Here is a 27,981-nt window from a genome sequence, read left to right on the forward strand (position 1 = left end):
GAAACTCAGGCTATGAGGTGATGACACGACATGAAGATCACACGAAGCTAGAGAACGGAACGGAGAAGGAGTTTCATGTGCCCAAGCAACAACTCAAGGAAGAACAAGAGTTGCATAGACGAGAGAATGAGTTGCAGCAGGAACAAGTACAACAGGGGGTGCAACATGCACAGACGAATGAAGCTGCGCCCGTACAAGTTATATATTCATCCTAGCAGTTGGCACAGAGCAGACATGGTGAGTGGCATTGTTGATTTCATGCAAGGGAATTCAACAACATTTATGTCATTGTGCACACGCATGCGATCTAACCCATTTGGCACACTCATCGAGGCAAAGACAGGAAGCAAGTCCAACTGGAGCTCAACATGTAGTTGACAGTTGATGCACATGCCCACTAGCACACACTAGAAGATCAACATGGACACCATTCATTAGTGTGTTGCTGGTTCGGTCGCACCCAAGAATACCATGTGCATGCTAATAGATGAGTTTGATGGAGGAGCCACACCAATGCACCCGGATGCAATGAAAGCAAGAGTTCTCTTCAGTAAGATGTCACCATGGAGCGCATGCACGCCATCACGGATGACCAAACTTGGCATCAACTCACCACCTTCACCATCACAAGCATGTCAAAGAGTTGGTCTCACCACAACGGATCGAGTGTCAGTGATGTCTTGCATGGCTTGCTTAATCCATTTTGGCTCACATGGGCACATGTGCATTTTAATGTAACTTCTTGTCAAGTGGAAGTTCAAGTGTTGATAGTTGGATGTAACAACCATAGAGTAGTTGAAGAGTCATGAGGGTAGATGAACGGTCTCAAAGGGGAATGTCAAGGGTTTCCCCACCCTTTGCAATAAATAGCACCTCATAACTCATTGTAGAGGCTTTTGGTCAGCCAAGCTTCCAATAAGAATATCTTGGAGAAAGCTTGGACAGTTTTCCATTGCGCAGAGCTAGTACATCTCTTTGGAGGAGTAGGTGGATGTGGCTATAACGTTTTGATGTTGGAACTAGTGGTTGGACATGGATGTATTGTATGACTGGAACTTACAACTTCTTAATATAACAAGAGCCAACACGTTTCATGCATATGTTGTATTGTATTCTATGTTATCTGGTGTACTCTAAATGATATATGTATCTATTTACTTATGCATGCATGTATATTTATCTGTGTATGTATGCATGAATCTTTTTGAAATGTGTTGTTGGTTTAACCATCACTTTAGATTGCTAACTAACTTGCCTTCCATGTTGTGATGCATCTTTGCTCGTGTGTTCCCTTCTTAACTGTGTGCTATCACAAGTTTCCAAGGGCACACTCATCTCAACCCTCGTGTGTTAGAACCTCTCATGCACCTTCCTTGGCTCACTACATATGTCACACCCTTACTTCCAACAGAGTTACCTTACTTGCCTCTGTGTGAAATCACGGTCAAGGCATTACCGTACGACCCATTTTTGGGACTCCTACACCGAATGGTCTGAGGTCTAATTGGGACTTCTTACCGGGGAGATCTCCTGACATGTTGGTGGGTCCAACATTGTCAACATTTATGGTGCTAGAAGGAGGGTCAGATGACAAGCTGTGTCCTCTCATCCTGTTTTGAACCTTTGCATATCTATCATGGATTCTTGCACTCTTCTCCCTCTGCGATGTTTTTCGAATCATGAATATGTCACCATCACGAGGGAGTTCTTTGATCTCTTGTCCACTTACATGTATGATGGTGAAGCTGAAGTGGCCCAGCTTGAGTTCTTACATGACTTTCTTTGCATGCTTCATGAGGAAGATGGATGTTCTTACGAACATGCTAGCTTGCATACACACATCGCAAATCTCCACATCGATGGTTGTGTAGCCTACCGACTGACAGCGTGCACTCACTTGAGCACTTCTGTGATCTCATTGTAGACACTTTCTTGAGAAAAAATTGTTACAACAACAGAAGGCTCGGCATCAATCAACTATGGAGTTTTGGCAGTGCTTCCATGATTTGCAGCTTCAAGCCCCGAAGAGCTAGATGAAATTTTTCTATCTTTGGAATCGATTCAAGTACTGTGTTAAGAAATTTTCTCGTCCCAAAAAGAAGTTTTAAATCAAGCCTCGCTCAGTATTCTTCAGTGATGGAGTTGCGCAATCACAGACGGAGGCTGTTACTATCACAAGTGACTATCCACCATCCCCTCATCAAACAGCTCCACCACTGCAGAGTGATGTGGGAGATCATGCTCGCACATCTGTTCAGCTGTCATATTCTCCCAACATCACTTCGCTTAAATTTCGCGTAGATTTGGTTGTGAGTCCATTGAGTTGTCATATGCATTTTGTTCCACAACCTCTGCCTTCGCACTCGGTTGTTCCTCTGGATGATATTGTCTCGCATTCTTCCATTCCGAACTCTACATGTGTTGTGAACGAGGAACAAGCCACTGACGGAGTTGGTGTTGCACAACCAACATGCGCTATCATTCATGAAGAGTATGACTGGGAGCTTAAGCACCAACACTCGGCAAAGGATTACTCCCTTTTGTCTGAGCCTCCTATGTTCTTTCCTGACATCTTTGGTGAACCCCCCATCCATGATTTCACATGTGTTTCTTCATCCACGGATGCACTGATTGTTGATCTTTCGCAAGACACACTGGATGTCAGTCCATCATTCAAAAATGGAGAGGATGAGTTATTCATTGAAAATCCACTTGATTTTTCATCTGCCTTTTCTGGAAACACAGAGGATGAATTTGTTCGCTTCTCATCTACCCCTCTATTTGATTCATCAGATCGTGAGGAAGTCGATGAAATAGTTGATTTTTCTGATCATGGTTGTCGTGATCCATTTACTCCCATATTAAATCACGATCATGTTTCTATCGTAGTTGATCTTTCGAAGCCATCGGTTTATGATGATCTATCTGACGATGAAGTCAGAACGCCCAAGACTGTCGAGGCACTTCAGCGCGAGCTGATGGTTATGTCAGGACCTCTATCTCTTGGGGTTAGTTTCACTTCCGATCAAGAAATTGTTCAATCACCCAAGGCTCCTCATCACTCATCTTTATGCATTCAAGATCAATCTCACACACAGATCATCTTCCTCCACTTGAATTATAGGATCCCATCACTCATGCATTGGAGGAATCTTACATTGCAAGCATACGTGCACGATGCAAGTTGTCTTTCTTTCTTTCGTTTGCTTGCATGTCACAATCAAGAGTGTGCATATGCTTCAAAACTACACACAATGTCGCACAACACCATGGTAAGTCCATTGAATGCTCGTCATGCACTTGCACTCACTTATGTGCCGTGGGCACTTTGAAACATGAAGTGTGGTTGTCTTCATTGTTATATCTTTCTCGCTTGATGGTTCAAACAACTGGGTTGCTCATGGACCAAACCTTCACCAACATGGGTGAACTAATGCGTCTATGGTTGCATTGGAAATATCACTTCATGTGATCAGGCCCATGCACCGTTAGTTTAGGATTAGGAGTAGTGTTTTCTTTCAGTCAGTTTTCTTGCGTGCTTGTTTGCTTACTTTCTTTGTTTGTTTGTTTGCTTGCTTGCTTGTTTGCTTACTAGCTTTGCTTTCGCTTTTGCTTCTACTCTTGCTTTGCTTTGTTGTTTGTTTGTTTGCTTTTTCATTCGTAGGTTACTTTCGCATGAAACCATGTATGACTCTTGAAATAATATAGGTGAAGTACAAGAGGCCTTGTACGACGATCACTACTTAGTTATATGTCATCTTGCCTCTGCATGAAGAACTTGTTACTTTTAGTCCATGATACGTCAATGGAAAATATGTATTGCTCGAAGTGAACCTTGGTGAAAACACAACGCTTGAGCGCTATCTAGTATCACCTACTCTAGTTGGTTGTTTTTGTCTTAACCCTTGTCAACTCAGTCAAGTAGATTAAGATGAGGGGGAAAACCTTAACAGGCACATCAAAGATACAATAAACCACTTCTCTGTGAGAATAACCTCTTCTGCTCTCAATAAGTTGGGATCCCTCTTCCACCTCTGAAAAGAATGTGTGTTATGCACAATTGTGAAAAAAGAGAAGAAAGGCTTCCTGCGCAGAGAGGTGATGCAAGTAACTCCACCGGGGTACTGACCAAGCTCGCTGGCAGTGGAGCCATGCTTGTGTTCCTATGTGACTCCGCCGAGGTACTGTCCAGGCCTGCTGGCAGTGGAGCAACACCAGAGATGAAACTAAGACTCTGACGACTATACTGCTTGTGCATCAATATACCCCTTAACCCCAATCAAAACAACTGTGTTGCTTTGCCTTGCAATGTGTGTCAATCGACTAAGATCTTGGTAGATGCTACATCTCACAATCGAGCTAGTGTGAAACTAAGACGAACAGATAAATAAACAATACTTCTGGAGGTGTTAGACTTGCTTTTCACGAACAAGGTCCATTCAAAGAGCTAAAGTTGTACTAGTGTGTCGCAAAGTGTTGTAGCAGCTACAACCACCCTCCAAAATTTTTCCTAGCTTCATTTTGGAGCCTTCCTACCAAACTTTCACAGCAGCATGTATTGCTTCATCAAGTACACAAGCTTCAGTGATTTTCTTGCAAAAAGGTAGCCTGTCTATTAGAGCTTGATGTATCCCCCTCACAAGATGTTTGTCCATACTTGGTTCAACTGCAGGCTAAGCAGCTCCCTCAAGAAATTGCGCAATTATGGAGGGAAACCAACCTTCCCTCCAGAAATTGTGTAATTCAGTCTGGCAGCTTGCCAGGCTCTAGAATTGCGCAATTCTTCTAGTCAGGCTTCAACCAAAAAATTGCGCAATTCCTCCCAACATGGTTGCTCAGCCCAGGAATTGCACAGTCCTCAGTAGTAGTTAGCTGCTCTACCTAGAAATTGTGCAAATCTCCTGGGCAGCTAGCCCATCTCCCTTCCAAAAATGCACATTTTCTCCCAACAGTTGAGCAACCTCTTACATTTGTAGTTGAGTTGACTGGTTCCCTACGGGACCGAGCAAAACCAATTTGCATGCATAGGCTTCTTCTCACAAGACAGCATGCAAAGGCATCCCTTGATTCAGGGATCTACTTTTAGCAACTGGAGGTTGCATGCAAGGATCGTTTTGGAAACCTCCCACCAAGTGTCACTCTTCCTAGATTTGTGGCATGCGCGTCACATCTTCAATTTTATCAAAACTCATGAACCAGATGCTGCAAAGCTCATTCCTCACATCAACCTTGCAGTTTTGACATCCCACGTCGCATTTAGGAGTTGTCGGCACATTCAACTCAGTTTTTTTGGGGTAAGCCCGCCTTCCATGTCTTGTGTTGCATTTCTAGTGCTTTTTGTGTTTCATTGCATATGAATGTTGTCTGATTTATTTCAGTGAGCGCTTGCTGTCATTTTGATCGATACTAGCACCGTTTCAGTTTTTGGTAACATCTCACTATTGTCGCATGCATGAAATTGTTTTTCACGAACGGTCATTGGTTCAGCGACTAGTCTCACCCACATGCATGTTGTTCCATCTTCTAAATCTGTCATTCACCATTTTCATGCACGATCATTCACTTATGCTTACACTCAATATCGCCATGCATTCACATTCACATTCACTTTCAGTTGCCCGTCGGTGGGTCTGGGCAGCCTTGGCCCAGACTCTCCCTCACTAAGACAACATTATGCAATCTTGAAAGGGAAGGCTCTTTCTCCCTCTCAGGAAATGCACATTTTTGCCTAGTGACTGTCCTCCAGTCTTGCATTGCTCAATTCTTAGGGACAATGACGTATGGCCCAGAAAATTGCGCAATGCAGTCACCGAGCCTGCAACCATTGGTAGCTGAGATTGCACATTGCGTAATTCCAACAGTCAGCAGCCAGGCTGGACTATGCATTGCATAATTCCAGGAGTCAGTCAACCTCCTGATAGCCCAGACTATGCCCCACGCAGTCTCCCAACCTCCTGGCAAAAATTGCGCAACCTACATTATTAGTCACACAGGTATGTTGCAAGTCAGTTCTCAAGTTCATTTTGGTTTTCGACTGACAGATTGCTTTCCATGAGTGTTTCCAAGTCTCCAAGTATCAAAGGTGTTCATCTGCCTCTCAACAGCATAGGTACAATAGTTTCTAGGAGAGCAAAGTTGAAGACACCATTCAGAGCGCACTTGGGGATGCAATCGATCAAGTGTCTATGAACTTGCCTACCCATGAAGACATCAAGTCGTTCGTAGACAAGGACAACAAGATATGATGGCAGCAACATCATAACAAGCAGCACCATGAACAACAACTGAAGGCAACATATCGGATGTAATGAATGCAAGAGGAAGGTTGTTCACAACATAGAGGCGGAACAAAGTTGCAAGCTCAAGCAAATCTACTTGCAATGAAAGCAACTTTGGAGACTCAGGGTATGAGGTGACGACGCGACATGAAGATCACACAAAGGCAGAGAATGGAATATAGAAGGAGTTGCATGTGCTCAAGCAGCAACTCAAGGAAGAACATGAGTTGCACAGACGAGAGAATGAGTTGTAGTAGGAACACGTACACCAAGGGGCGCAACATGCACAAACGAATGAAATTGCGCCCGTACAAGTTATAGATTCATCCCAGCAGCTGGCACAGAGTAGACAGGGTGAGTGGTGTCGTTTATCACATGCAAGGTAATTTAGCAGTATGCATGTCATTGTGCACATGCATGCGATCTAACCCATTTGGCACACTCACTGAGGAAAAGACAATAAGCAATTCCAACTGGAGCTGAACATGTAGTTGACAGTTGATGCACATGACCACCAACACACATTGGAAGATCAACATGACACTATGCATCAGTGTGTTGCCGGTTTGGCTACACCCAAGAAGACCATGTGCATGCTAGCAGATGACTTGGACAGAGGAGCCACAAAAATGCACCCGGATGCAACGAAGGCAAAAGTTCGCTTCAGCAAGATGTCACCATGAAGTGCATGCATGCCATCACGGATGACCAAACTTGGCATCAACTCACCACCTTCACCATCACAAGCATGTCAAAGAGTTGGTTTCACCACAATGGACCAATTGTGAGTGATGTCTTGCATGGCTTTCTCAAACCATTTTGTCTCACATGGGCACATGTGCATTGTAATGTAACATCTTGTCAAGTGGAAGTTCAAGTGTCGATAGTTGGATGTAAGAGTCAAAGAGTAGTTGAAGAGTCATGAGGGTATATGAACGGTCTCAAAGGGGAATGTCAAGGTTCGCCCCACCCTTTGCTATAAATAGCACCTCATAACTCATTGTAGAGGATTTTGGTCAGCCAAGCTTCCGATAAGACTATCTTGGAGAAATCTTGGATAGTATTGTAACGAGCCTTGACTTCTCCACTGCGCAGAGCTAGTACAACTCTGTGGTTGGACATGGATGTATTGTATGACTGGAACTTACACTTCTTAATATAACAAGAACTAGCATGTTTCATGCATATGTTGTATTGTATTCTATGCTATCTGGTTTACTCTAAATGATATATGTATCTGTTTACTTACACATGCATGTATAGCTATGTATGTATGTATGTATGAATCTTTCTGAAATGTGATGTTGGTTTAAACATCACTTTGGATTGCTAGCTAACTTTCCTTCATGTTGTGATGCATCTTTGCTTTTGTGTTCCATTGTTAACTGCGTGCTACCACAGGTTTCCAATGGGTGCACTCATCTCAACCCATGTGTTTTAGAACCTCTCATGCACCTTCCTTGTCTCACTGCATATGTCACACCCTTGTTACCAACAGAGTTATCTTACTTGCCTCTGTGTAAAATTGTGGTCAAGGCATTACCGTACGACCCACTGCTGAGACTCCTACACCAAACAGTATGAGGTCTAATCAAGAATTCTTACCAGTGAGATCCCCTGACATGTTGGCAGGTCCATCACTGTCAACATTTCTGGCGCTAGAAGGATGGCCAGATGACAAGCTGTGTCCTCTCATCATACTTTGAACCTTTGCACATCGATCATGGATTCTTTCACTCTTCCCCCTCCGTGATGTTTTTCGAATCATGAATATGTCACCATCACGAGGGAGTTCTTTGATCTCTTGTCCACTTACACGTATGATGGTGAAGGCAAAGTGGCCTGGCTTGAGTTCTTACATGACTTTATTTCCATGCTTCATGAGGAAGATGGATGTTCTGACGAACAGGCCAGCTTGCTGCTTGCATACACACTTCGCAAATCTCCACATCGATGGTTGTGCAGCCTACCAGCTGACAGTGTGCACTCACTTGAGCACTTTTTTGATCTCATTGAAGACACTTTCTATCATTTTGATCCAGACCATCTTGACCAAAAACTATTACAACAACAGAAAGCTCTGCATGAATCGACTATGGATTTTTGGTAGCGCTTCCATGATTTGCAGTTTCAAGCTTTGAAGAGCCAGATGAAATTTTTCTATCTTTAGGACCGATTCGAGTATTGTGTTAAGAAATTTGCTCGTCCCAAGAAGAAGTTTGAAATCAAGCCTCGCTCAGTATTCTTCAGTGATGGAGCTGTGCAATCACAGACGGAGGCGGTCATTGTCACAAGTGACTGTCCACCGTCCCCTCATCAAATAGCTCCACCATTGCAGAGTGATGCAGGAGATCATGCTCGCGCATTTGTTCAGCTATCACATTCTCCCAACATCACTTCGCTTAATTTTCATGTAGATTTGCTTGTGAGTCCATCGATTTTTCATATGCATTTTGTTCCACAACCTCTGTCTTCGCACTCGGTTGTTCCTCTGGATGATACTGTCTTGTGTTCTTCCGTTCTGGACTCTACACTTTTTGTGAAAGAGGAACAATTCACTGACGGAGTTGGTGTTGCACAACCAACATGTGCTATCATTCATGAAGAGTATGATAGGAAGCTTGAGCACCAGAACTTGGCGAAGGATGACTCCCTTCCATTTGAGCCTCCTCTGTTCTTTCTTAACATCTTTGGTGAACTTTCCATCCATGATTTCGCATGTGTATCTTCATCCACGGATGCATCCATTATTGATCTTTCGCAAGACACGCCGGTCCATCATTCAAAAATGGAGAGGATGAGTTATTAAGTGAAAATCCACTTGATTTTTCATCTGCCTTTTCTGGAAACACAGAGGATGAATTTGTTTGCTTCTCATCTACCCCTCTGTTTGATTCATCAGATCATGAGGATGATGATGAAATCATTGATTTTTCTCGTCGTGATCCATTTACTCCCATATTCAATCACGATCATGTTTCTATCACAGTCAATTTTTCGAAGCCACCAGTTTATGATGATCTATCTGACAATGAAGTTGAAACACCCAAGACTGTCGAGGCACTTTAGCCCCAGTTGATGGTTATGTCAGGCCCTCACTCTCTTTGGGTTAGTTTCACTTCCGATCAGGAAATTGTTCAATCATCCAAGGTTCTTCATCACTCATCTGCATGCATTAAAGATCAATCTCACACACAGATCATTCTTCCTCCACTTGAACTACACGATCCCATCGCTTATGCATTGGAGGAATCTTACATTGCAAACACACGTGCACCAAACAAGTTGTCTTTGTTTCTTTCGTTTGCTTGCATGTCACAGTCAAGAGTGTGCATATGCTTCAAAGTTGCATGCTGTGTCACACATCACCCTGGTCAGTCCACGGATTGCTCGTCATGCGCTTGCACTCACTTATGTCTCGTGGGCACTTTGAAACACAAAGTGTGGTTGTCTTCATTGTTATATCTTTCTCGCTTGCTGGTTCACACAATTGGGTTACTCGCGGACCGAGCCTTCACCAACATGGGTCAACCAATGCGCCGATGGCTGCATTGGAAATATCAATTCACGTGATCAGGCCCATGCACCGTTAGTTTAAGAGTAGGAGTAGTGTTTTCTTTCAGTTAGTTTTCTTGCGTTCTTGTTTGCTTACTTGCTTTGTTTGTTTGTTTGTTTGCTTGCTTGTTTGCTTACTAGATTTGCTTTCGCTTTTGCTGCTTCTGTTGCTTTGCTTTGTTGTTTGTTTGTTTGCTTTTTCATTCGTAGGTTAGTTTCGCATGAAAACAATATGACTCTTGAAATAAGCTAGGTGAAGTACAAGAGGCCTTGTAAAACTATCACTACTTGGTTATCTGTCATCCTGCCTCTATATGAAGAACTTGTTACTTTTAGTCCATGATACGTCAATGGAAAATATGTACTGTTCAAAGTGAACCTTGGTGAAAACACAACGCTTGTGCGCTATCTAGTATCACCTACTCTAGTCAGTTATTTTTGGGTTAACCCTTGTCGGCTCAGTCAAGTAGAGTAAGGTGAGGGGCAAAACCTTAATAGGCATGTTAGAGATATAATAAACCACTTCTCTGTAGGAACAACCTCTTCTACTCTCAATAAGTCAGAATCCCTCTTCTGCCTCAGAAATGAATAATTACTATACACAATTGTGAAAATGAAAAAATGAAAAGTGGAAATTTCAAAAAAATAAAAAATGAATAAGGCGAAAGAAGAGAAAGGCTTCCTGCGTAGAGAGGTGATGCAAGTAACTCTGCCAGGGTACTGACCAGGCTCACTGGTAGTGGAGCCATGCTTGTGTTCCTATGTGACTCCGTCAGGGTACTATCTAGGCCTGTTGGCAGCAGAGCAACACTAGAGATGAAACTAAGACTCTGACGACTATACTGCTTGTGCATCAATATACCCCTCAACCCCAATTGAAACAACTATGTTGCCTTGGCTTGGAATGTGTGTCAATCGACTAAGAGCTTGGTAGATGCTACATCTTACAGTCAAGCTAGTGTGAAGCCAAGACGAACAGATAACTGAACAATACTTCTAGAGGTGTTAGACTTGCTTTTCTTCAACAAGGTCCATTTAGAGAGTTGGATTTATACCAGTGTGTCACCAAGTGTTGTAGTGGCTACAACCACCCTCCAAAATTTTTCCTAGCTTCATCTTGGAGCCTCCCTACCAACCTTTCACAACAGAATGTATTTTTTCGTTAAGTACACAAGCTTCAATGATTTTCTTGTAGAAAGGTAGCCTACCTATCATAACTTGATGCATCCCCCTCGCAAGGTTGGTTTTTTTTTTTTTTTTGTGTTTTTGTTTTTTGTTTTTGTTTTGTTTTTTTGTTTTGTTTTGTTTTGTTTTTTTTGTTTTGTTTTGTTTTGTTTTGTTTTGTTTTGTTTTTGTTTTTGTTTTTTTGTTTTTTTTGTTTTTGTTTTTGTTTTTGTTTTTGTTTTTGTTTTTGTTTTTTTTTTTTTTTTTTTTTTCTGGACTTCGTTTAGCTACAGGCTGAGAAACTCCTTCAATAAATTGCACAATTCTGGAGGGAAACCAGCCTTCCCTCCAGAAATTGTGCAATTAAGTCTGGCAGCTTGCTGGGCTCCAGAATTGCGGAATTCTGCCAGTGAGGCTTCATCTAGAAAATTGCTCAATTCCTCCCAACAAGGCTGCTCACCCCAGGAATTGTGCAATCCTGGGCAGCCATCCCAGCTCCCTTCTAGAAATGCGCATTTTCTCCCAATAGTTGAGAAGCCTCTTGCATGTGCAGTTGAGTTGAACTTTTCCCTCTAAGACCGAGAAAAACCAATTTGCATGCATGTGATGCTTCTCCCAAGGCAGCATGCAAAGGCATCCCTTGATTTTTAGCAGCTGGAGGTTGCATGCAAGGATCGTTTTGGAAACCTCCCACCAAGTATCGCTCTTCCTAGATTTGTGGCATGCATGTCACATCTTAGATTTGATCAAAACTCATGAACCAGATGCTGCAGAGCTCATTCCTCACATCAACCTTGCATCTCTGACATCCCACATCACATTTAGTAGTTGTCGGCACATTCATCTCAGCTGTTTTGGGGTAAGCCCGCCTTCCATGTCTTGTGTTGCAGTTTTGGCGCTTTTAATGTTTCGCTTTGTATGAATGTTGTCTGCTTGATTTCAGTGAGAGCTTGCTGTCGTTTTGATAGATACTAGCTAGCACTAGCACCGTTTCAGTTTTTGTTAACATCTCACTGTTGTTGGATGCATGAAACTATTTTTCACGAACGGTCACCGATTCGGCTACTCGCCTCACCCATATGCATGTTGTTCCATTTTCTGAATCTATCATTCACCATTTTCATGCACGATCATTCACTTATGCTTACACTCACTATCGCCATGCATTCACATTCACATTCGCTTTCAGTTGCCCATCAGTGGGTTTGGGTGGCCTTGGCGCAGACTCTATCTCACCAAGAAAAAATTGCACAATCCTGAAAGGGAAGGCTCTATCTTCCTCTCAAGAAATGCGCATTTATGCCCAGTGACTGTCCTCCAGTCTTGCATTACGCAATTCTAAGGGACAGTGACTGCTGGCCCATAAAATTGCGCAATGCAGTCACTGAGCCTGCAACCATTGCTAGCTGAGATTGCACATTATGCAATTCTAGCAGTCAGTTGCTAGGCTGGACTATGCATTGTTTAGTTCCAGTAGTCAGTCAGCCTCTTGACAGCCCAGACTGTGCCTTTCGCAGTCTTGGATTTCAGTCTCCTGACCTCCCGGCGGAAATTATGCAACCTTCATGATCAGTCACACTGGTATGTTGCAAGTCAGTTCTCAAGTTCATTTTGGTTTTCGAATGACAATTGCTTGCCATGAGTGTTTCCATGTCTCCAGGTATTACAGGCGTTCATCTGCCTCTCAGAAACACAGGTACAATGGTTTCCAGGAGAGCAGAGCTGAAGACACCGTTCATATCACACTTGGGGATGCAATCAATCAAGTGTCTGTGAACTTGCCTACCCATGAAGACATAAAGTCGTTTGTAGACAAGGACATAAAGTTATGATGACAACAACATCACAACAAGCAACACCATGAATAACAGCTGAAGGCAACATACCGGATGCAACGAATGCAAGAGGAAGGTTGTTGACAACACATAGGCGGAACAAAATTGCAAGCTCTAGCAGATCTATTTGCAGTGAAAGAAACATTGGAGAATCAGCCTACAAGGTGACGACGTGACATGAAGATCACATGAAGGCAGAGAATGGAACATAGAAGGAGTAGCATGTGCTCAAGCAACAACTCAAGGAAGAACAAGAGCTACACAGATGAGAGAATGAGTTGCAGCAGGAACAAGTACAACAGGGGGCGCAACATGCACAAACGGATGAAACTGTGCCCGTACAAGTTATAGATTCATCCCAGCAGCTGGCACGGAGCAGACAGGGTGAGTGGTTTTTTTGATCGCATGTAAGGGAATTCAACAACATGCATGTCATTGTGCACATGCATGCGATCTAACCCATTTGGCACACTCACAGAGGCAAAGACAAGAAGCAAGTCCAACTGAAGTTGAATTAGTTGATAGTTGATGCGCATGACCACCAACACACATTGAATGATCAACACATACATTATGCATTAGTGTGTTTCCGCTTCAGCCGAACCCAAGAAGACCATGTACATGCTAGTAGATGAGTTGGATGGAGGAGCCACACCAATGCACCCGGATGCAACAAAGGCAAGAGTTCGCTTCAGCAAGATGTCACCATGGAGCGCATGCACACCATCACGAATGACCAAGCTTGGCATCAGCTCACCACCTTCACCATCACAAGCATGTCAAAGAGTTGGTCTCACCACAACGGACCGAGTGTCAGTGATGTCTTGCATGGCTTGCTCAAGCCATTTTGTCTCACATGGGCACATGTGCATTGTAATGTAATGTCTTGTCAAGTGGAAGTTCAAGTGTCGATAGTTGGATGTAACAGTCATAGAGTAGTCGAAGAGTCATGAGGGTAGATGAACGGTCTGAAAGGGGAATTTCAAGGGTCGCGTCACCCTTTGCTATAAATAGCACCTCATAACTCATTGTAGAGACTTTTGGTCAGCCAAGCTTCTTATAAGACTACCTCGGAGAAAGATTGGAAAATATTGCAATGAGCCTTGACTTCTCCACTACGCAAAGCTAGTACATCTCTTTGGAGGAGCAGGCAGTTGTGGCTGTAACGTTATGTTGTCAGAACTAGTGGTTGGACATGGATGTATTGTATGACTGGAACTTACACTTCCTAATATAACAAGAGCCAATACGTTTCATGCATATGTTGTATTGTATTCTATGCGATCTGGTTTACTCTAAATGATATATGTTTATGTTTACTTATGCATGAATGTATAGCTATCTGTGTATGTATGTATGAATCTTTCTAAAATGTGTTGTTGGTTTAACCATCAATTTGGATTTCTAGCTAACTTGCCTTCCATGGTGTGATGCATCTTTGCTTGTGTGTTCCCTTCTTAACTGCGTGCTATCACATGTTTCCAAGGGGCACATTCATCTCAACCCCTGTGTGTTAGAACCTATCATGCACCTTCCTTCTCTCACTGCATATGTCACACCCTTGCTACCAACAAAGTTATCTTACTTGCCTCTGTGCGAAATCACAGTCAAGGCATTACCGTACAACCCACTACTGGGACTCCTACACCAAAATGTCTGAGGTCTAATTGGGACTTCTTACCGGGGAGATCCCCTGACATGTTGGCGGGTCCAACACCGTCAACATTTTTGGCGCTAGAAGGAGGGCCAGATGAAAAGTTATGTCCTCTCATCCTGTTTTGAACCTTTGCATATATATAATGGATTCTTGCACTCTTCTCCCTCCGTAATGTTTTTCGAATCATGAAGATGTCACCATCACGAGGGATTTGTTTGATCTCTTATTCACTTACACGTATGATGGTGAAGGCGAAGTGGCCTGGTTTGAGTGCTTACATGACTTTCTTTCCATGCTTCATGATGAATATGGATGTTCTGATGAACAGGCCAGCTTGCTGCTTGCACACACACTTTGCAAATCTCCCCATTGATGGTTGTGCAGCCTACTGGCTGACAGCGTGCACTCACTTGAGCACTTCTGTGATCTCATTAAAGACACTTTCTATTATTTTGATCCAGACCATCTTGACCAAAAAATGTTACAACAACAGAAGACTCCGCATGAATCGACTATGGCTTTTTGGTAGTGCTTCAGTGATTTGGAGTTTAAAGCTCCGAAGAGCCAGATGAAATTTTTCTATCTTTGGGACCGAATCGAGTACTGTCTTAAGAAATCTGCTCGTCCCAAGAAGAAGTTTGAAATCAAGCCTAGCTCATTATTCTTCATTGATGGAGTTGCGCAATCAGAGAAGGAGGCAGTCACTATCACAAGTGACTGTCTACTGTCCCCTCATCAAACAACTCCACCACTGCAGAGTGATGTGGGAGATCATGCTCGCGCATCTGTTCAATTGTCACATTCTCCCAACATCACTTCGCTTAATTTTCACGTAGATTTGGTTGTGAGTCCATCGAGTTCTCATATGAATTTTGTTCCACAACCTCCTTCTTTGCACTCGGTTGTTCCTCTGGATGACATTGTCTTGTGTTCTTCCATTCTGGACTCTACACTCTTTGTGAACGAGGAACAAGCAGCTGACGGAGTTGGTGTTGCACAACCAACATGTGATATCATTCATGAAGAGTATGATTGGGAGCTTGAGCACCAACACTCGCCGAAGGATGGCTACCTTCCGTCTTAGCCTCCTCTGTTCTTTCCTGACATCTTTGGTGAACCTCCCATCCATGATTTTGTACATGTATCTTCATCCATAGATGCATCCATTTTTGATATTTCGCAAGACACACTGGATGTCAGTCCATCATTCGAAAATGGAGAGGATGAGTTATTTAGTGAAAATCCACTTGGTTTTTCATGTGCCTTTTTAAAAAATACAGAGGATGAATCTGTTCACTTTTCATCCACCCCTCTGTTTGATTCATCAGATCATGAGGATGCCAATGAAATCGTTGATTTTTCTGATCGTGGTTGTCGTGATACATTTATTCCCATATTTGATCACGATCATGTTTCTATCACAGTTGATTTTTTGAAGCCACCAATTTATGATGATCTATCTGACGATGAAGTCGAAACACCCAAGACTGTTGAGGCACTTTAGCCCGAGCTGATGGTTATGTCAGGCCCTCGATATCTTGGGGTTAGTTTCACTTCCGATCAAGAAATTGTTCAATCATCCAAGGCTCCTCATAACTCATTTGTATGCATTGAAGATCAATCTCACACACAAATCATTCTTCCTCCACTCGAACTACACGATCCCATCGCTCATGCATTGGAGGAATCTTTCATTGCAAGTACACGTGCACGACCCAAGTTGTCTTTGTTTCTTTCGTTTTCTTGCATTTCACAGTCAAGATTGTGCATATGCTTCAAAGCTACACGCAGTGTGGCACAACACCATGGTAAGTCCATGGACTACTCGTCATGCACTTGCACTCACTTATGTCCCGTGGGCAATTTGAAGCACGAAGTGCGGTTTTCTTCATTTTTATATCTTTCTCACTTGCTGGTTCGCACAACTGGGTTGTGCACATACCAAGCCTTGAACAACATGGATCAACCAATGCGTTGATGGCTGCATTGGAAATTTCACTTCACGTGATCAGGCCCATGCACAGTTAGTTTAGGAGTAGGAGTAGTGTTTGCTTTCAGTCAGTTTTCTTGCATGCTTGTTTGCTTACTTTCTTTGTTTGTTTGTTTGTTTTCTTACTAGATTTGCTTTCGCTTTTGCTTCTGCTCTTGCTTTGCTTTGTTGTTTGTTTGTTTGCTTTTTCATTCGTAAGTTAGTTTCGCATGAAACCATGTATGACTCTTGAAATAAGCTAGGTGAAGTACAAGAGGCCTTGTACAACTATCACTACTTTGTTATCTGTCATCCTGCCTCTGCATGAAGAACTTGTTACTTTAAGTCCATGATATGTCAACAGAAAATACGTACTGTTCAAAGTAAATCTTGGTGAAAACACAACGCTTGCACGCTATCTAGTATCACCTACTCTAGTCGGTTGTTTTTGGGTTAACCTTTGTCAGCTCAGTCAAGTAGAGTAAGGTGAGGGGGAAAACCTTAACAGGCACGTCAGAGATATAATAAACCACTTCTCTGCAGGAACAACCTCTACAACTATCAATAAGTCGGGATTCCTCTTCCGCCTCTAAAAAGAATAAGTGTTATGCACAGTTGTTAAAATGAAAAAAAATGAAAAGTGGAAATTTAAAAAAAAAAATGAATAAGGCGAAAGAAGAGAGAGGCTTCCTGTGCACAGAGGTGATGCAAGTAACTCCACTGGGGTATTGACCAGGTTCGCTGGCAGCAGGGCCATGTTTGTGTTCCTACGTGACTCCGTCGGGGTACTGTCCAGTCCTACTGGCAGTGCAACAACACCAGACATGAAACTAAGACTCTAACGACTATACTACTTGTGTATCAATATACCCCTCAACCCCAATCTAAACAACTGTGTTTCCTTGGCTTGGAATGTGTGTCAATAGACTGAGATCTTAGTAGATGCTACATCTTACAATCAAGCTAGTGTGAAACCAAGATGAATGGAGAACTGAACAATACTGTCGGAGGTGTTAGACTTTCTTTTCACGAACAAGGTCCATTCAGAGAGTTAGAATTCTACCAGTGTGTCTCCAAGTGTTGTAGTAGCTACAACCACCCCCCAATTTTTTTCCTAGCTTCGTTTAGGAGCCTCCCTACCAACCTTTCACAACAGCATGTCTTGCTTCATCAAGTACACAAGCTTCAATGATTTTCTTGTAGAAAGGCAACCTGTCTATCAGAGCTTGATGCATCCCCTTCATAGGCTATTTGTCCGGACTTGGTTCAACTACAGGCTGAGCAGCTCCCTCAAGAAATTGCACAATTAAGGAGGGAAACCCACATTCCCTCTAGAAATTGTGCAATTCAGTCTCACAGCCTGCTAGGCTCCAGAATTGCGCAATTGTGCCAGTTGGGCTTCATCAAGAAAATTGTACAATTCATCCTAGCAGAGCTGCTTCGCCCAGGAATTGTGCAGTCCTGTGCAACAGTCAGCTGCTCTACCTAGAAATTGTGAAAATCTCTTTGGCAACCAGCTCAACTCCCTTCCAAAAATGTGCATTTTCTTCCAACAGTTGAGTAGCCTCTTGCATGTGCAGTTGAGTTGAGCGGTTCCCTCTGGGACCGAGCAAAACCAATTTGCATGCATGGGTTGCTTCTCCCAAGGCATCATGCAAAGGCATCCCTTGATTTAGGGATCTACGTTTAATAGCTGGAGGTTGCATGCAACGATAGTTTCAGAAACCTCCCACCAATTGTCGCTCTTCCTAGATTTGTGGCATGCGCGTCACATCTTCGATTTTATCAAAACTCATGAACTGGATGCTGCAGATCTCATTCCTCACATCAACCTTGCAACTCTGACATCCCACATTGCATCTAGGAGTCATTGGCACATTCATATTTTCTATTTTGGGGTAAGCCTGCCTTACATGTCTTGTGTTGCATTTCTAGTGCTTTTTGTGTTTCGCTTCGTATGAATGATATCTGCTTGGTTTCAGTGAGCGCTTGCTATCATTTTGATAGATACTAGCACATTTCAGTTTTCGTTAACATGTCACTATTGTCTTATACATGAAACTATTTTTCATCAATGGTTGTCGATTCGGCGACTCGACTCACGCACATGCATGTTGTTCCATTTTCTGAATCTGTCATTCACACTTAGTATCGCCATGCATTCACATTCACATTCGCTTTCAGTTGCCCGTCGGCGGGTCTGGGTAGCCTTGGCGTAGACTCTGCCTCACCAAGACAACATTGTGCAATCCTGAAAAGGAAGGCTCTGTCTTCCTCTCAGGAAATGTGCATTTCTTCTGAGTGACTGTCCTCCAATCTTGCGTTATGCAATTTTGAGGGACAGTGACTGCTAGCCCAGAAAATTTCGCAATGCAGTCACCCAACCTACAACCATTGCTAGCTGAGATTGCACATTGCGCAATTCCAACAGTTAGCAGCTAGGCTAGACTGTGCATTGCACAGTTCTAGTAGTCAGTTAGCCTTCTGGCAGCCTTGACTATGCCTTGCACAGTCTTGGCAGTTAGTCTCCCAACCTCCCAGTGGAAATTGCACAACCTTCATGATCAATCACATAGGTATGTTGCAAGTCAGTTCACATAGGTATGTTGCAAGTCAGTTCTCAAGTTCATTTTTGTTTTCAACTGACAAATTCCTTTCCATGAGTGTGGCCATGTCTCCAGGTATTGCAAATGTTCATTTGCCTCTCAGCAGCACAGGTAAAATGGTTTCCAGGAGAGTAGAGTTGAAGACACCGTTCAGAGCACACTTGGGGATACAGTCGATCAAGTGTCTATGAACTTGCCTACCCATGAAGACATCAAGTCGTTCGTAGACAAGGACATCAAGATATGATGACAACAACATCACAACAATTGCCACCATGAACAACAACTGAAGGCAGCATATCGGATGCAACGAGCGCAAGAGGAAGGTTGTTGACAACACAAAGGCAGAACAAAGTTGCACGCTCAAGCATATCTACTTGTGGTGAAGCAACTTTGGACAGTCAGGCTACAAGGTGACGACGCGACATGAATATCATGCGAAGGCAGAGAACGGAATAAACAAGGAGTTGCATGTGCTCAAGCAGCAACTCAAGGAAGAACAAGAGCTACACAGACAAGAGAATGAGTTGCAGCAGGAACATGTATAGCAGGGGGCACAACATGCATAGACGGATGAAACTGTGCACGTACAAGTTATAGATTCATCCTAGTAGCTGGAACGAAGCAAACAGGGTGAATGGTGTTGTTGATGGCATAAAAGGGAATTCAACAACATGCATGTCATTGTGCACATGCATGTGATCTAACCCATTTGGCACACTCACAGAGGCAAAGACAAGAAGCAAGTCCAACTGGATCTGATCATGTAGTTGACAGTTGATGCACATGACCACCAACACACAATGGAACATCAGCACGGACACTATGCATCAGTGTGCTGCCGATTTGGCCGCACCTCAGAAGACCATGCACATGCTAGCAAATGAATGGGATGGAGGATCCACACCAATGCACCTGAATGCAATAGAGGCAAGAATTCTCTTCAGCAAGATGTCATGATGGCGCGCATGCATGCCATCACGGACGACCAAACTTGGCATCAGCTCACCACCTTCACCATCACAAGCATGTTAAGGAGTTGGTCTCACCACAACGGACCGAGTGTCAGTGATGTCTTGCATGTCTTTCTCAAGCCATTTTGTCTCACATAGGCACATGTGCATTGTAATGTAACGTCTTATCAAGTGGAAGTTCAAGTGTCGATAGTTGGATGTAACAGTCATAGAGTAGTTGAAGGGTCATGAGGGTAGATGAATGGTCTCAAAGGGGAATGTCAAGGGTCACCCCACCCTTTGCTATAAATAGCACCTCATAACTCATTGTAGAGGCTTTTGGTCAACCAAGCTTCCAATAAGATTATCTTGGAGAAATATTGGACAATATTGTAATGAGCCTTGACTTCTCCACTATGCAGAGCTAGTACATCTCTTTGGAGGAGCAGGCGGTTGTGGGTGTAACTTTCTGCTGTCGGAACCAGTGGTTGGACATGGATGTATTGTATGACTGGAACTTACACTTCTTAATATAACAAGAGCCAACACGTTTCATGCATATGTTGTATTGTATTCTATGCTATCTAGTTTACTCTAAATGATATATGTATTTGTTTACTTACGCATGCATGTATATCTATATGTGTATATATGCATGAATATTTTTGAAATGCGCTGTTGGTTTAACCATCAGGTTGGATTTCTAGCTAACTTGCCTTCCATGTTGTGATGCATCTTTGCTCATGTGTTCCCTTCTTAACTGTGTGCTATCACAAGTTTCCAAGGGGCGCACTCATCTCAACCCCCATGTGTTAGAACCTCTCATGCACCTTCCTTGGCCCACTGCATATGTCACACTCTTGCTACCAACAAAGTTATCTTACTTGCCTACGTGAAAAATCATGGTCAAGGCATTTCCATACAACCCACTGTTGGGACTCCTACACCAAACAATCTAAGGTATAATCAGGGAGATCCCCTGACATGTTGGTGGGTCCAACACCATCAACATTTTTGGCGCTAGAAGGAGGGACAAATGACAAGCTATGTCCTCTCATCCTATTTTGAACCTTTGCATATCTATCATGGATTCTTGCACTCTTCTCCCTCCACGATGTTTTTCGAATCACGAAGATGTCACCATCACAAGGGAGTTCTTTGATCTCTTGTCCACTTACATGTATGATGGTGAAGGCGAAGTGGCTTGGCCTGAGTTCTTACATGACTTTCTTTCCATGCTTCATGAGGAAGATGGATGTTTTAATGAACAGGCCAGCTTGCTGCTTGCATACACACTTCGCGAATCTCCACATCGATGGCTGTGCAGCCTACCGGATGACAACGTGCACTCACTTGAGAACTTCTGTGATCTCATTGAAGATACTATCTATCATTTTGATCCAGACCATCTTGACAAAAAAATGTTACAATAATGGAAGGCTCCACATGAATCAACTATGGTTTTTTGGCAGCGCTTCCCTGATTTGCAGTTTCAAGCTCCAAAGAGCTAGATGAAATTTTTCTATCTTTGGGACCAATTCGAGTACTGTGTTAAGAAATCTGCTCATCCCAAGAAGAATTTTGAAATCAAGCCTCGCTTAGTATTATTCAATGATGGAGCTGTGCAATGACAGACAGAGACGATCACTGTCACAAGTGATTTTCCGCTGTCCCCTCAACAAACAACTCCACCACTATAGAGTGATGTGGGAGATCATGCTCGCACATTTCTTTAGCTGTCACATTCTCCCAACATCACTTCGCTTAATTTTCGCACAAATTTAGTTGTGAGTCCATTGATTTGTCATATGCATTTTGTTCCACAACCTCTATCTTCATACTCAGTCGTTCCTCCAGATTATACTGTTCTTTGTTCTTCCATTCTGGACTCTACACTTGTTGTGAACAAGGAACAAGCCATTGACAGAGTTGGCGTTGAACAACCAACATGCGCTATCATTCATAAATATTATGACTGGGAGCTTGAGCACCAACACTCAGCGAAGGATGATTCCCTTCCATCTGAGCCTCCTCCTTTCTTTCCTGACATATTTGGTGAACCTTCCATCCATGATTTCGCATGTGTATCTTGATCCACAGATGCACCCATTGTTGATCTTTCGCAGGACACACCGGATGTCAGTCAATCATTTGAAAACGGAGAGGATGAGTTATTCAGTGAAAATCCACTGGTGAACCTGCCATCCATGATTTCGCATGTGTATATTCATCCATGGATGCACCCATTGTTGATCTTTCCTAGGACACACCGAATGTCAGTCCATCATTAGACATCGGAGAGGATGAGTTATTCAGTGAAAATCCACTTGATTTTTCATATTCCTTTTTAGGAAACACAGAGGATGAATTTGTTCGCTTCTCATCTACCCCTACGTTTGATTCATCAAATTGTGAGGATGCCAATGAAATCATTGATTTTTCTGATCGTGGCTATCATGATCCATTTATTCCCATACTCGATCACAATCATGTTTCTATTCTAGTTGATTTTTCGAAGCCACCGATTTATGATGATCTATCTGATGATGAAGTCGAAACACCCAAGACTATCGAGGCACTTCAACCCGACCTGATGGTTATGTCAGGCCCTAGCTCTCTTTAGGTTAGTTTCACTTCCAATCAGAAAATTGTTTAATCACCCAAGGCTCCTCATCACTCATCTGTATGCATTGAAGATCAATCTCACACATAGATCATTCCTCCTCCACTCGAACTACACGATCACATCGCTCATGCATTGGAGGAATCTTACATTGCAAGCACACGTGCATGACACAAGTTGTCTTTGTTTCTTTCATTTGCTTGCATTACACAGTCAAGAGTGTGCATATGCTTCAAAGATGCATGCAGTGTCACACAACACCATGGTAAGTCCATAGACTTCTTGTCATGCGCTTGCACTCACTTATGTCCTGTGGGCACTTTGAAACACGAAGTGTGGTTGTCTTCATTGTTATATCTTTCTTGCTTACTGGTTCGCACAACTGGGTTTCTCGCGGACCAAGCCTTCACCAACATGGGTCAACCAATGGCTGATGGCTACATTGGAAATATCACTTCACGTGATCAAGCCCATGCACCATTAGTTTAGGATTAGGAGTAGTGTTTTCTTTCAGTCAGTTTTCTTGCATGCTTGTTTGCTTACTGCTTTGTTTGTTTGTTGGTTTGCTTGCTTGTTTTCTTACTAGATTTGCTTTCACTTTTGCTTCTGCTCTTGCTTTGATTTGTTGTTTGTTTTTTTGCTTTTTCATTCGTAGGTTAGTTTCACATGAAACCATGCATGAACCTTGAAATAAGCTAGGTGAAGTACAAGAGTTCTTGTACAACTATCACTACTTGTTATCTGTCATCCTGCCTCTGTATGAAGAACTTGTTACTTTTAGTTCATGATACGTCAATGGAAAATATGTATTGTTCGAAGTGAACCTTGGTGAAAACACAATGCTTTTGCTCTATCTAGTATCACCTACTCTAGTCGGTTGTTTTTGGGTTAACCCTTGTCAGCTCAGTCAAGTAGAGTAAGGTGAGGGGGGACACCTTAACATGCATGTCAGAGATATAAAAAACCACTTCTCTGCAAGAACAACCTCTTCTTCTCTCAATAAGTTGGGATCCCTCTTCCTCCTTTGAAATGAATAAGTGCTATGCAAAGTTGTGAAAATGAAAAAATGAAAAAATGAAAAGTGGAAATTTCAAAAAAATGAAAAATGAATAAGGCGAAAGAAGAGAAAGGCTTCCTGTGCAGAGAGGTGATGCAAGTAACTCTGTTGGGGTACTGACCAGGCCCACTGGCAGCAAAGCCATGTTTGTGTTTCTATGTGACTCTGCCGGGGTACTGTCCAGGCCTGTTGGTAGTGGAGGAACACCAGAAATGAAACTAAGACTCTAGTGACTATACTGCTTGTGCATCAATATACCCCTCAACTCCAATCGAAACAACTGTGTTGCCTTGGCTTGCAATGTGTGTCAATCGACAAGAGCTTGGTAGATGCTACATCTTACAATTAATTTAGTGTGAAACCAAGATGAATGGAGAACTGAATAGTACTTCCGGAGGTGTTATACTTGCTTTTCACGAACAAGGTCCATTTAGAGAGTTGGAGTTATACCAGTGTGTCGCCAAGTTTTGTAGCGGCTACAACCACCCTCCAAAATTTTTCCTAGCTTCGTTTTAGAGCCTCTCTACCAACCTTTCATAGCAGCATGTCTTTCTTAGTCAAGTACACAAGATTCAGTGATTTTATTGCAAAAAGGTAGCCTGTCTATCAGGGATTGATGCATCCCCCTCACAGGTTGTTTGTTTGAACTTGTTTCAACTACAGGCTGAGCAGTTCCCTCAAAAAATCTTGCAATTCTGGAGGGAAACCAGCCTTCCCTCCAGAAATTGTGCAATTGAGTTTGGTAGCCTACGGGGCTCTACAATTGTGCAATTCTTCCAGTTAGGATTCATCCAGAAAATTGTGCAATTCCTCCCAACAAGGCTGCTCAGCCCAAGAATTGTGCAATCCTGGGCAGCAGTTAGCTGCTCTGCCCAGAAATTGCATAAATCTCCTGGGCAGCTAGCCCAACTCCCTTCCAGAAATGCGCATTTTCTCCCAACAGTTTAGCAGCCTCTTGCATGTGCAGTTGAGTTGACCGGTTCCCTCCGGGACCAAGCAAAACCAATTTCCATGCGTGGGCTGCTTCTCCCTAGGTAGCATGAAAAGGAATCCCTTTATTCAGGGATCTACTTTTAGCAGCTGGAGGTTGCATGTAAGGATAGTTTTGGAAACCTCCTAGCAAGTGTCGCTCTTCCTAGATTTGTGGCATGCGCGTCACATATTCGATTTTATCAGAACTCATGAACCAGATGCTGTAGAGCTCATTCTTCACATCAACCTTGCAACTCTGACATCCCACATTGCATCTAGGAGTCATCGACACGTTCAACTCAGCTATTTTGGGGTAAGCCCGCCTTCCATGTCTTGTGTTGCATTTCTAGCACTTTTTGTGTTTCACTTCGTATGAATGTTTTCTGCTTGATTTCAGTGAGTGCTTGCTGTCATTTTGATAGATACTAGCTTGTACTAGCACCATTTCAGCTTTCATTAACATCTCACTGCTGTCACATGCATGAAACGGTTTTTCACGAATGGTCTCCGATTCGGCAACTCGCCTCACCCACATGCTTGTTATTCCGTTTTCTGAATCTTCATTCACCGTTTGCATGCACGATCATTCACTTATGTTTACACTCAGTATCGCCATGCATTCACATTCACATTCACTTTCAGTTGCTCGTCGGCGGGTTTGGGCAGCATACCGGATGCAACGAACGCAAGAGGAAGGTTGTTGAAAACACAGAGGTAGAACAAAGTTGCAAGCTCAAGCAGATCTACTTGTGGTGAAAGCAAATTTGGAGACTCAGGCTACGAGGTGACAACACGACATGAAGATAACGCGAAGGCAGAGAATGGAATAGAGAAGGAGTTGCATGTGCTCAAGAAGCAACTCAAGGAAGAACATGATCTGCACAGACGAGAGAATGAGTTGCAACAGGAACATGTACAATAGGGGGCACGCCATTCACACATTAATGAAACTGCACCCGAACAAGTTATAGATTCATCCTAGTAGCTGGCAGAGAGCAGACAGGGTGAGTGGTGTTGTTGATCGCATTCAAGGGAATTCAACAACATGCATGTCATTGTGCACATGCATGCAATCTAACCCATTTGGCACACTCATCAATGCAAAGATAAGAGGCAAGTCCAACTGGAGCTGAACATGTAGTTGAAAGTTGATGCGCATGACCACCAACACACATTGGAAGATCAGCACAGACACTATGCATCAGTGCGTTGTTGGTTCGGCCGCACCCAGGAAAACCATGCACATGCTAGTAAACGAGTTGGATAGAGGAGCCACACCAATGCACCGTGATGCAATGAAGGCAAGAGTTCGCTTCAGAAATATGTCACCATGGAGTGCATGAATGCCATCACGGATGACCAAGCTTGGCATTAGCTCACCACCTTCACCATCATAAGCATGTCAAAGCATTGGTCTCACCACAATGGATCGAGTGCCAGTGATGTCTTGCATGGCTTGCTCAAGGCATTTTGTCTCACATGGGCACATGTGCATTGTAATGTAACGTCTTGTCAAGTGGAAGTTCGAGTGTCGATAGTTGGATGTAACATTCATAGAGTAGTTGAAGAGTCATGAGGGTCTCAAAGGGGAATGTCAAAGGTCACCCCACCCTTTGTTATAAATAGCACCTCATAACTCATTGTAGAGGATTTTGGTTAGCCAAGCTTCTGATAAGACTATCTTGGAGAAATCTTGGAAAATATTGTAATGAGCCTTGACTTCTCCATTGTGCATAGCTAGTACATCTTTTTGGAGGAGCAGGAGGTTGTGGCTGTAACGTTCCGCTGTTGGAACTAGTGGTTGGACATGGATGTATTGTATGACTGGAACTTACACTTCTTAATATAACAAGAGCCAACACTTTTCATGCATATGTTGTATTGTATTCTATGATATTTGGTTTACTCTAAATGATATATGTATATGTTTACTTATGCATGCATGCATAGCTATCTGTGTATGTATGTATGAGTCTTTCTGAAATGTGCTGTTGGTTTAACCATCACTTTGGATTGCTAGCTAACTTGCCTTCTATGTGTGATGTATCTTTGCTTGTGTGTTCCCTTCTTAACTGCGTGTTATCACAGGTTTCCAAGGGGCACACTCATCTCAAGCCCCATGTGTTAGAACCTCTCATGCGCCTTCCTTAGCTCACTGCATATGTAACACCCTTTCTACCAACAGAGTTATCTTACTTGCCTCGGTGTGAAATTGCGGTCAAGGCATTATCGTATGACCCACTGTTGGGACTCCTACACCAAACAGTCTGAGGTCTAATTGGGACTTCTTACCAGGGAGATCCCCTGACCTTTTGGCGGGTCCAACACCGTCAACAAGATGGATTACCAATATGATTCTTCTTATGAGAAATTATTCAGACCGAGAATGACCAAGTACCATTATGAATACCTCCCTAGTTAAGAGGGAGTGTTGTAAAATGTAACTAGGTTCGGTCTTCATAATGACATTGTAATTATGATTTTGTAAACAAGAAAATGAATTTATTATTATGCTTGCTTCATGGGTTTCATGAGCAAGAGTTTTTATATAGATGGCTCCCATTGAGAGCTTTAGGATTTGTCTTTAAAGTCAAATAGTCAATGTCATTTATGAAGATCTCTTCTTGAGCATATGCAAAATATATATGAGTCAATCTAGTGTCTAGATAGCCCTCCAAAAGACAAGCACAAATCTTCTCTTGAAGTCAGCCTACAAGATGAATGAAATAAATCATGTCGGCTCATATAATGAAGACACAATGGTTCTCTCTCTCATGTCGGCTTATATGCATGACTAAACACTATATATAGGTGTGTACGGATCTGCATTACAAAAAGACATAATTTGGATATCTCTGAAGTTTTTGGTGGGTAATTGTTATGCAACCAACTCACAAAATAGAAGAAAAGATAGGTAAATGATTTCAAAATAAGCCTCTTCGAGGGGCAAACCTCCTTTACATTACACAAATGAACAATTCTTCGATGATTCAAATGACAAAACCTCATTTCTATATATAGGAGTCTAAGGGGTCAAAATATAATCAAAGTCGACATAACAATAGTAATATAAGGGCACAACAATAACAATAGTGGGCTTCTATGGGGCACAATAATAACAATGTGGGGACAATTGGGGCACAACAATAACAATAAGGGGCTACAATGACAATAGTAATGGGGGAATAACTAGTATTATAGGGACCTAGCATGCCCCTCTCCTTCAAACTAGTGTTGTCCTCAATGCTTGAGTAGTTCTGGATTCTTATGTATAAAATTCTCATCCTCCCATGTGGAATCTTTAGTGAGTAA

This window comes from Pinus tabuliformis, chromosome 2_2, assembly GCF_031772625.1.
Source record: "Pinus tabuliformis cultivar Carrire ecotype Pingquan chromosome 2_2, CPIR1, whole genome shotgun sequence".
NCBI classification, from domain to species: Eukaryota; Viridiplantae; Streptophyta; class Pinopsida; order Pinales; family Pinaceae; genus Pinus; species Pinus tabuliformis.